Genomic DNA, 11,998 nt, shown 5'->3' with positions numbered 1-11,998 from the left:
ATTTCATCATACTATCTATTCTCTTGAGTTCCTTGTCATTTTTCTGAAGACACCCCTCCTGGAGATCTATGGAACTTCCATCCACCCCTCCTCCCGCTCCGCTCTCTCCTGACTGCTCTTGAGTCCAGCGCATGGCTGTTTTTCTATAATCTTCCTTCACTGCCTCTAGGTTGAGGCTTCTGTTTTCTGGATCCCATGGTGTCTTCCTCTTGCTCATTTTGCCCCTAGTTCTACCGGAGTACCTCCTTATGGGCAATTATATTTTTAACTTCTAAACTTTTTTCATGTTGTCTAATTGCTCTTTTTCCTAACAAACTTTTGACTTTCCTTTACACCGCCCCGCCCTGCCCCATGAAAATATCACTTAGAATTTTTTTTTTTTTAAAGTTCTGTGCCATTTAGTTTTCTCTGCCTCGTCTGGGATCAGTTTGTATATTCACTTGTTTCTATTGGTCCTCCCTTCCATTTAGTTGTTTTTCCTCAAATATCTGATGATCTTTTGTTGTCTATTCATATCTTTCAAAGAGAAACTGTTGATTGTCTGGTAGCTGGTATGTATTCTCTCTCCCCAAACGGAAGTGTTGATTGAAGAGCTCATATAACTGGGAGCAGCCTGTCCACTGTGAAGCCTCCCTTTTATGGTGCCTGGGAACAGGGCAGGCAGGTAAGGCTGAGCTTCCAGTTGCTAAAATAAGGAGGCCTTTTCCCTGGTAGTGGCAGTTTTTAGTGTTTCTTCCTCCTGGACAGGGCTGCCTGATTCCTTTAGTTTGGATGCATTTCTCTCAGAACACCATGTCCTCCCCAGGAACTCTCTCCCACCTGGTGTATCACTTTCTTTGGAATGTAATCTTGAGAATTTTAGCCTTAGGTTAATGCTGCTTTTCTAATTCAATTGTTAGGGTCTGTGTTCTAATTAAATTATTAATTATCCTCTTTGTTGCCTTAGTGCTCTGTTCAGTTCTTGGTATTTGTTCACTCTCTTTTTAGAGTTTCAGTGGATCTTGTCTTATCTTTTCAGTATTTTTCTTATGCACATATGTTGGGGTTCCTCATGTCTTATCCATCCGAGCCTACTGATTTCCTTCATCTGGGTGCACCTTGCAATTTCTGGTCTGCTGATGGTGGCTTTTCTTGCTTGCCAGTGTTGATATGACTCTACCAATACACATTCTGTAAATTTAAGGTATTGGGGTATGTATTTAGATGGATACTGAGTTCAGTCCCCTAGTTATTTATTCTCCTTGAGGCCATTAAGCTAATCATTTGCTGGGATAGCTTTAATCTCTTGTTTCAAGCCAATGTTATTATCTTGCCTGAAAATCTTACATTGACACTTGTACATTTCTTGTAAAAATTCAATACCAGTAATACAAAGTCCTCCTTGACTTCCCACTCCCATTCTAGAGATAATCACTGTTATCAGCTTTCAATGTTTGCTTGCAAAATTTCTTCTATAAATTTATAATGCTATGTAAGATCACACAGAAATATATAGTTTTAGGGTCGGCCGAGTGGCTCAGTTGGTTAAGCGTTGGCTTAAGAGCGCGAGCTCTGAGCAACAGGGCCACTGGTTCGATTCCCACATGGGCCAGTGATGTTGCACCTGAGCTGAGCTGTGACTGAGCTGCCAACAGGTGGCCGGATGGCTCAGCTTGTGTAACAACAAGACTTCCTGTTCAATGGTGGGCTATGTGCACCCACAACTAAGACTGAGTTTGGCACCTTGAGCTGAGCTGCTGCCCAGATGGCTCAGTGGATAGAGCGTGTGCTCTTAACAACAAGGCTGCCTGGGTTAGACTCCTGCATGGGATGGTGGCTATGCCCACCTGCAACTAGGATTGAACACAGCACCTTGAATTTAGAGGCCACGAGCTGCTGATGGAAGCCAGATGGCGACTGGCACCCTCCACAACGAAGGTTGAAGAACAACAACTTGGCTGGTTCTCGTCCCTAATTCCCCAACACTGTTCCCCTCCCCCAATTCCCCAATAAAACCATATATATATATATATATATATATATATATATATATATATATGTTTTAAAACATAAATAGTATAACTTTAATTTTGTTTTGCAGTTGCTTTTTAAGTTTAATAACATGTCTTAGAGTTTTACCTATGAAAGTGTAGATCTAATTCATTCCTTTTAATTGCTGCATAACTTGGACTACAGTTTATTTAACAATTAAGTATTAGTTTTGTTATTACCACAGTGCTGTAACAAATATCCTTGTACACTTCCACCTGTGCATATATGAGAGTATTTAACTGGTCAAGAACTGACATTGCTGGTTATATGGGTATGCACATTGAAAATCCCCGCAAAGTGTTTTAAATCTACAGGGAGAGTTTCTCTTTACCTCTGAGGGAGAAATAATTATATTGAATGATGCAAAGATGTAAAAAAAAATTTAGGAGTATATATGGATATTTTTATATAGTATAAAAATATGTAAATTTTATGTTTTGGGGACTATGTATAATATTGTATTTAAAAATCAGAACAATGGGTGCCTCTGGGTGGGGTAGGGGGGAACAGTAGAGTAGAATAAGGAAGAGAGATATAACACTGTAATTTATAATGTTTAATTTCTCAAGGTGGTTAGGTTCATTAGTTTTCTTTATACTTTTTATGGTCAAAATAAAACTAAATACAAGTAGGTCAAGGGTTTGATTTGTTCTACTTAATTCCAATGTGGGCTAATTGGAGGTCCCTATTTGTAGGGAAAAAAGAACATACTTACCAAAATACAGAGGTCTACAACTCTGGTACTAAAACATATATCAACCTAGAAAATACCCAGTGAGAATAGAGCTCTCAGGTGGAGAGAAGAAGCTTGACAAAAAAGTGGAAACCTGTTATAGGTGCCTTTATGAATCACATAATAAGTCAGTAGATAGTCCCTATTTATGGGACTATGACACCTTCCAGAAACTGTCTGAACCTCTACATTTACATATGGCTATTGCTCTATGTGTAGTTGTGTTTTATGTATGTAATTAATAAGCCACCAATGTTAGAGGTCATGATGCACAATTTATTATACTCTAAGAGCAAAGATGTCTTTAAAATGAGACATTTCTGCTTTCCTCAAAGACTCTTGAGTCAGCAATTGCTATTTCATTAACATTACAACCTTCAATCTACTAAATATCTGACACCTGCTGACCACATTTTATTTTTTATTTTTACTTTTGGAAAGACCCATTCTGGTAGAAGAGAATCTTTTTCGTTACAGAAAAAAAGCTCCACTTCCTACCCAGTGGAGTTTAATCTTAAAAGAGGAACTGACTAGAATAGTAGTAACAAATTCCCAAGAGCTCAAAAGCCTCCCCAGCAGAGAAAAGCCTGGCCTCATTTCTAGATTGTGTTCTGACATAAATTTCTTAGCCATAGGATATTTTAGAGAATTTTACGTGACGCACAATAGAGCCATATTTTCCCCCATTTGACCTCAACAGAGAATCATGTTGTGACACATTATATATGCCCTTCTATTAAGTGTACTAGAAATGAAAACTCTCAAAATGAAAATTTGGAAAGTTGCTGGTTTTACCAAAACAGAAAACAAAATTGTTACAGGGTTCTGATACAATTGAGTGTTAAAGAAATTGCCTGTTACAAGTTTCAGAGAGATGGCATTTTTATGTGGCTGACTTTTAAGAACTAGCAAATCACTAACTTAGAAGACTGGATTCCCAAATTCCCAGTCTTAAGAATATATTAGGAGTGTAATTGTAAGATTAAAATGTAAGTCTGCAAATATGTAGCTGAGAACACAAGCTTCTAAAATGAGCCAAGGAAAAAAATTACTGATGTTCAACTCAGTTAGCTATTCTTTCTGACAGGAGATTAAAGCTGCCTGTGAGATTTCTTTGACTCTGACTCATTTAATTCATTTAGACATTGCCAGCAGAGCAAGCTACAACAAAGCAGATCCTTCATAACAAGCTCACTCTTGGCTGTTCTAATAAAGAAAAATAACTGAATTGCTGATTTTTATTTTTTTAAATGCACTCAGCATTTGTGTATTTGGCTTCACACAAAATAAGCATAGGTATATTTATTACATCATCTTCTTCCCTTCCCCAGAGGGAGTGGAAAACACCCTGCAGAATAAGCTCCAGGTACCCTGTGGAATACTGCAGCATTGAAGTATCTGCCTTCTGTTTATGATAACCACACTTTTAAGTTAAAATCTTAGTGTTTTATTTAGAGCAAGCATAGGCTCTGAGCACACAGATCTACATGAATAAGTGAATACGCATATGCTGATGTTAAGCAAATCTACAGTCAATGGATTTCTCAAGGGGCATCTGCTGCAGCGAAGAGTGTGTCTGTCAAAGTGGGTGGTGTGGAAAGCTGAGACAGCAAACTGGTGGCCACAGACATGTCTTATTCAACTCAAATATTAAAAAAAAAAACTGGACCAACATTTAAAAAACAGGAGATTCCACATAAAAACTAAGACTTGTAATTCCCTTGAAAATTTATAAGAGCCTCACCCCAAATTCACAGGAGCTGAATAGCTGCAGCCTCCTCCATTGCTTACATTCTATGTACGTGGACTTCTCCAAGCCCACCTCATGTATATTCCCTGCTTGACCCAGTAAGACTTGGGTTTGGGACAAGTAATGCAGAGAGGCAAGCAGTCAACCTAGAATTAAAAGACTTATATGCTCATTCCATGCTTGGCACCAAGACAATCATCATTTGGCTAAATATATTAGTGGGATCCCACCCAAATCTACTAATATGACAAGTCGTGTATCATCTACAGATATGTCCAATGCATAGGAAACTTGTTCAAGTAATAAATTATACTACTTTATTATAGAGTGAATGGTCATCATATCTTGACTAGGGTGGAAGGGGAGGAGGTTATCATTAGAGTGTTACCTATAACTTAGAACTTTAGATACTATCTCACACTATGGTTAGAAGGTAGATATTTTACACGTTAGGAAACCAAAGTTAAACAATTGATGTTAAACAATTACTAAGTGGTAGGGCCACTATTCAAAGGGAGGTCTTTGTGATTTAAAATAAATCTATATTTTATCAATTTCACCATATTTCCTTGGAGACATACCCCTCTACCAAATGAGAAAAATATGTCATTTGACCCTCAGAGGTATTCACTAAACTAATGATGTTTTTATAATGTTTGTGATTCTATGGGGGAATATTGGCTCATAATATAAATATTTCAAGCTTAAAAATGCAAAACTTTAAAGAGATCCTTTTTACCAACCTCCGATTGATCACTTATCCTTCCTTGTTATAGTTCAACAGCTGCTGTAACAGAGACCCAAATTAACAATGGCTCAAACACATAATAAATGTATTTCTCTTCCCATAACAGTCTAGGAATAAGTCTACAGCTGGTATTGTGGTTCCAAGTGGTCAGTTCCCATGTTCTTTTTATCTTGTTCCACTGCCCTAGAGTGATGCTGTCATCTCACGGTATAAGATGGCTTGCCACCACCTCTACAATCCAGGCATGTAATGGAGAGGGAGAAAGGAAAAGTTACCCTTCTCTTGAAGGTTATGATCCTGAAGTTGAATACAGTATTTTCACTCACATCTCATTAACACGAACTTCACCAAACAGCCACACCCAGGCATAAGGTAGTCTAAGGAGTGTAGTTATTACCTAGGGGGCCATGTACCCAGCTAAAATTTAATTATGGAAGGAGGAAAAAACCAATACTGTTAGACCACTATCCATCTCAGGCACAACCTTTAAAACTTACATATAAGGTACCATCAAATCATACTCTTTCTTCTGAGATAAACATGCCTTTGTTTGTTACAACTTGACTTTGCCTACCCTGCCATTTTTGTTTCACTGTCAAAGCCCTGAGCCTGTTGAAAAGTCCTCCCTAGGTTAGATTTCATGCCACATTCACTCACATCAAATTTCTTGCCATTTTCTTTTTCAGTGTTTCCCTCTCCCAACTCTGTATGTTTTTCTGTATTGTTCTCACTTATAAATTACTATTCGCCTATGTCCCAACATGTGTTAATTTTCCTCCAATCAATTCAAAACACAAATTTCTAATACATCTGTGTGGGGGTAGAATAATCATCTTAGATGGGCTTTTTTTTCATATTCAATAGTGTACTATTTTGAACAAAATAGAACAAGACATTATATGTTTACAGTTACATTTATTTGTTAGCATCAGGTATATGGATGCATTTAACAAGTAACAGTGATAGCAGTGATCCTCACATTTTAATAGAATCACTGGGCATCCACTAGGCAGGCACAATTGCAATAGTCATCATCAACTATTAATATTCATTTTGCGAATTGATCTGTAGAGCCAATGCAGTACTAATCAAAATCTCAGCAGGCTGCTTGTAGATATTGACAAGCTGATTATAAAATGCATATGAAAGATCAAAGGACCCATAATGGCCAAGAAAAACTGAAAAAGAAAAGCAAAGTTGGAGGACAACCACTACCTGATTTTGAATCTTATTATCAAGCTACATTAGCAAGACCACACAGTATCACAATAAACAAGTAGGTCACTGGAACTGAACAGAGGATCCAGAAATAGACCCATACATATATGGACAACTCATTTCAACAAAGATGCAAAGGCAATTGAATGGAGAAAGGATGGTGTCTTCAGTAAGTGGTGCCAAAACAACTGAATATACATAAACAGGAAAATGAACTTTGATTGATACCTCTTATCATACACAAAAATTCAAAATGTATCATAGATGTAAATGATCAAAAGCATGATTCATAAAACAAATTGATAAATTGGACTTCATCGAACTTAAAACCTCTGCTCTTTCAAAAGACACTATTAAGAGAATGAAGAGCCAAATCAGACTGTGAGAAAATACTTGCAAATTATATATGTGTGTGTATATACACACACACGCACACACACACACACAAACACGGTGCCAAAAATGTATACACATTTTAAGAAAGGAAAAAACTGTATTAAATTGTAATACTCAGTATATACCGATAACAAAGGGTAAATACAAGTCATGTGTATACATTTTTTTGGCACCCCGGTTTAAAAAAAGAGTATACATACACACACACACACACACACACACACACACACACACACACATATATATAAAAGCAATTGTTTCCAGAATGTATACCTAAAACTTAATAAAGAATACCTAAAACTTAATAAGGAAATAAACAACCTAATTTAAAAAGTGGCGGGAAGTGGGGGTGCAGGGGCAGTGCGTGCAGTATATAAAAGATTTGAATAGACATATCACCAAAGAAGGTGGTAAATAAGCATGTGAAAAAATGCTCAACACCGTTAGTCATCAGGGGACTGCTAATCAAAATCACAATGTGATATCATTACAAACCTAGCAGAATGGTTAGACTTAAGAGGACTGACCACGCCAAGTGTTAGCAAGGATGTGGAACAACTGCTGGTAGGAAGGTAAAATAGTGCAACTTTGGAAACACTTGAATGATTTCTTAAAAAGTTAAGCATACACCTACCATATGATCTAGCCATTTCACTCTTGTATATTTACTTCAAAAGAAATAAAAGCATATGTCCATACAAAGACTTGTACATGAGTGTTCATAGCAACTTTATTTGTAATGATCCCAAAATGCAAACAACTCAAATGTCCATCAATTGTGACTGGCTAAACAAATTGTAATATAACCACATAATGGAAAACTACTTAACAATAATAAAAAAAAAGAATGAGCTACTCATACATGTAACAACTTTGATGAATTTCAAAATAAGTATGCTGAGTGAATGAAGCCAGAATTCCACCCCTCCTCCCCAAAAAAAGAGTACATACTATGAGTCCATTTATATAAAACTCTAGAAAGATGCAAACTTCCATAGTGACAGAAATCAGGTCAGTGGTTGCCTGGTATGGGTTTATGGGTGAAGCTGACTACAAAAAAACAGCAGGAGGAAACTTTTTGGAGTGGTGGAACTGCTCTGTATCTTGATTGTTGTAGGAGTGTTACACACTGTATTTGTCAAAACTCACAGAACTGGATTACCTCTATGATACTATAGCTTAAAATAAGCTTCTAATAAATGGATTGATAGGTCCTTTTTATGTACCAGAAAACAAAAAACAATTTTTAATAAATAAGAATCTAAGATATTCATTAATTTTTCTCAATTTTTCCCTCAATGCTGGACCACGACATAATACCAAAGTATCATTTGTGAAAGAAAACATTCAAGAGTTTAAAAAAAAGAGAGATCCAAGGGTAATGATGATCTTCCTTGTTTCAAAGATAGAATTTCCAATGCCTAGAAGAATGAGTAGACTCCCTATCCATAGGCAATTCCTCAACAAATATTATTTCTTACAACTATGCTGTAATAAGCATTAAACAGCTGAGAGTTAAATGCAAGAACATGAAATGCAGACAGGATAAGGAGGCTAACCAGGACATATCCAATCTAAGTTCCCTCAGAAAATAGTCCATACCAGAAAACAAATAGATGTGCAAGTTCTCTCTCTGAGCAACTTCTCTCTCCTTATGATGAAATATCAATATCAATAAACAAATCAGATTCAAATGATGCTTAGATGTTAAGTTTAAATCTTCACATTTTAGTAGAAAATATATTATTGCTGATATTCAAGTTACCATCTGGGCTCTATTTCTCAAAAACTGTTTCACTCAATTATTTAGCAAATATTCACTGAAAATAGTTTGTGTCAAGCACTATGACAAATAATAGAGATATAACAGTAAACAAGACAGATTCCCACCTTCATGTAGTTTACCACTAGTGTAGTTTGGCATCTTGGCCACAAAGCATGTCTACGGTAACTTTAGTCTTAAAATTTTTCAAAACAAAAATAACTAATCCCTCTCTCCCTCTCTTACACAACCCCCCCCCACACCCATGCCCCCCTCCACACACACACACATACATACACGCACACAAATCTCTATATATTTGCATATATATTTATACATATTTTTGGGTTGCCAAACACAGGACTTCTACTATAATTTGAATTTCAGGTAAACAATGAATAAAAATTTTAGTATAAGTATGTCCCAAATACTACATGGGATATACTTATACTAAAAATTTTTATTTAATGTTTGTATGAAATTCAAATTTAATTGAATGTCCTGGTTGTTGTTTTGGCTAAATCTGACTATATAACTATATATAAACATATAGTTATATGTATGTGTATATGTGTTATATGTATGTATATTAGGGTCGCCAGATACACACACATATCTATCTATATGTTATGTGTCATGTATATTTTAATCAACTTAATTTCTTGGAGAAATTTCCAAGATAAACTGTACACTATTATCCCAGATAGTTAAACATAATAACCTGTGATTTAAAGTTATTTGATATAAACCAATTAAGTGCTGTAGCCCAACTACCAAAAATGATTATTTTGATTTAAAGTAGTTAAATTAAACCATTACAATTGGAAATGCCAGGCTATCAGACCAGTTTTCTCTGAGGCCACTGATAGTTCAAGAAAATAAAACATCATTAGCATACATCACAGAAAGTTTCAAACAAAAAAGTGGGATAAAAGTACTAAGCCACTGGATAAAAAAAGAAAGAATTAGAAGAAAAACATTCCCCGTTTTACCCTGCTAAAATTAATATATTTTCTGCAATGAAAGAATTCTAGGAAATGATGGCTGCTGCCTACCTCTCGACTCCCAGTTCCTGTCTACATGCCTATTTTGACCAGCCACTTATACCAGTGCAGACCTGGGTGTCAGCACACCCTTGGGCCCTGAGGGTATCAAGGGGAGAGACGAGATGTGAGGCTTTATCCTGTGGCTGGGCAAGTGTCTGAGACCTACAACAAACTTCCCAGGACAAAAATCAGAAAGCAGAAGTTTTAGAAAAAGCTTGTTCCTCCAGGGATCTACTTATCAGGCAGAAAAGTTCTTTACACGCCCCATATTAAGGTGTCAAATCCCCTCCCCTAAACAAGCCAAGCAAGTGCTGAATGGGTATGCTCTGTCCTCCCATTCCTGAGCCTGGAGCCTTCTTTTGGTAGCTGACCTGGAAACTGGCAACCTGTTCGCCACTGCATGGTCAGCCCATGTGGGATTGCCACTATCCCTCACTCACCATGCTACCACAACTTGGGGTGTTGCATCAACCAGCCCAGAACAAGTCAGTCATGTGAAAACCCAGGTCAGGGCCCAGCAGCCAGAGAGGAAGATTAGTCAGGACAATTACAACTTTCCTGGTGAAACAAAACTGCTATAAGAGAAAGACGATGGGAAAGTTGTTCAAGAATATTCAAACAAATCACATGCACACATGCACAGACAGACATTTTCTGGAGCTAAAACAAGCCATGATTTTCCTATGAAATAACTGAGCACATGAATTAAAAAAGAGGATGATCATTAAAATGGCCAAAAAGAATGGCCTAGAAGACCATCACTTCAAGCACAAGCATGTGGAGCCGTGAAAGGACAGATAAGACAATTTTAGGATAGACTTAGTAGATACAGCATATGTGTAGGAATTCCTGAAAGAGAATACATTATTACACTGATAATGGAAAATACTTTCTGTGAGCTTTATGACAGACCTGAGTCTGCAGACTGAAAGGATTTGCAGAGTAGGAGGCATGACTGTGGGGAAGGAACATGTATCTGGGTATATCCAGGTAAGTGCCTGAACTCTCAGAATAAAGTTGTACAAATTTCCAGGCAGAAAAAGCAAGTTATCTACATGAAAAATGACAGTGCAGGAAAAGAGAAGATAAGAATTAAGAGTTAATTAATGGAACAAATGTAATAGAGAAGTACAGTAGAACATTCATATTAACAAGAGGTAAATGGCATAAATATGAAGTTGACCAAACCAGCACAAATAAAAAATAAGGAAAGAAGAAACATTGTAAAGAAATAAGCACAAAGTAAAATAGAGAAAAGTGAAGTATTCCAATCATTACATTAAATATGAATGGGTTGATTTCTTCTACTGAAAATCAGAGATTGTCAGATTGATTAAAATGAAATACCCAACTGCAACCAATATAAAGCTGTAAGAAAGGTTAAAGAGACAGGGACAGACAAAAAATATCAAGCAAATGCAAATAAAAAAGAAAGCGATGTACCTTAAACACTCATTCAGATCACTAGGCTGCTGTCTCTGAAAATTAACTCCCCTCCTTAGCTACACTGATTTATTTATTATTTTCTATTTTCCAGTCAGGCAATGGAAGGTCAGAAGGATACATTTAAAATGGATACCAACCATTTACCATAGAAACAGTGCCACCGAGTACAAAATGTACTGACATTTTGCTTTCTTCTCAATCCTTGCTAAGTTTACCATGTTTGAGAATCTCACTTCCACAAGGACTGGCAGCGGCGTGTGCCCATGTGGTTTAACCAGCTTGCTGGTGCCGAGGCAGACCCCAGGCCCGGCAGGCCATGGCCAAAGCGCATGGCATCGCCCGACGCCGTGTGTCAGGCCCACAGTGAGATGCCCCACCGTGAGGTACCACACCAAAGTGCAAGCCGGCAGGGGCTTCGGCGGAGGAGTTAAGGGTGGCCAGCATCCGCAAAAGGGTGGCCCGAACCATTGGGATCTCAGTGGATCCGAGAAGGCAGAACAAGTCCACCAAGTCCCTGAAGGAGTACGGCTCCACCCATCCTCTCCCCAGCAAGCCCTAGCCCCCATAGAATGGAGGCAGCTTTGCTGAAGAACTCACACTGGCTACCCAGCCGACAGGACCAGTCATGTCCATACAGAATGTCTACAAGAAGGAGAAAGCCAGGATCATCACGAAGAACTTCAAGGCATTTGCCAGTCTTCACGTGGCCCATGCCAATGCCCGGCTCTTTGATATCTGGGCACAAAGGTCAAGGAAACTGCAGAATAGGATGTTGAAAACAAAAAATAAAGTGCTGTTGGCAACTTGTGATTAAAAAAAACAAAAAACAAACAAAAACGAGGAGACAAACCAGAGATACAGGCGTGAT

The 11,998-nt window shown here is 37.6% G+C and overlaps 1 pseudogene; it reads left to right on the top strand.

The window, feature by feature from the left end:
* The first annotated feature begins 2,920 nt into the window (after positions 1-2,920).
* Positions 2,921-11,944, top strand: LOC109387793 (60S ribosomal protein L13 pseudogene; annotated as a pseudogene).
* The last annotated feature ends 54 nt before the right edge of the window (positions 11,945-11,998 follow it).

This window comes from Hipposideros armiger, unplaced genomic scaffold, assembly GCF_001890085.2.
Source record: "Hipposideros armiger isolate ML-2016 unplaced genomic scaffold, ASM189008v1 scaffold_169, whole genome shotgun sequence".
NCBI lineage: Eukaryota > Metazoa > Chordata > Mammalia > Chiroptera > Hipposideridae > Hipposideros > Hipposideros armiger.
Note: the sequence above shows the minus strand (reverse complement) of the source record. Positions and strands in the feature narration are given on the sequence as shown.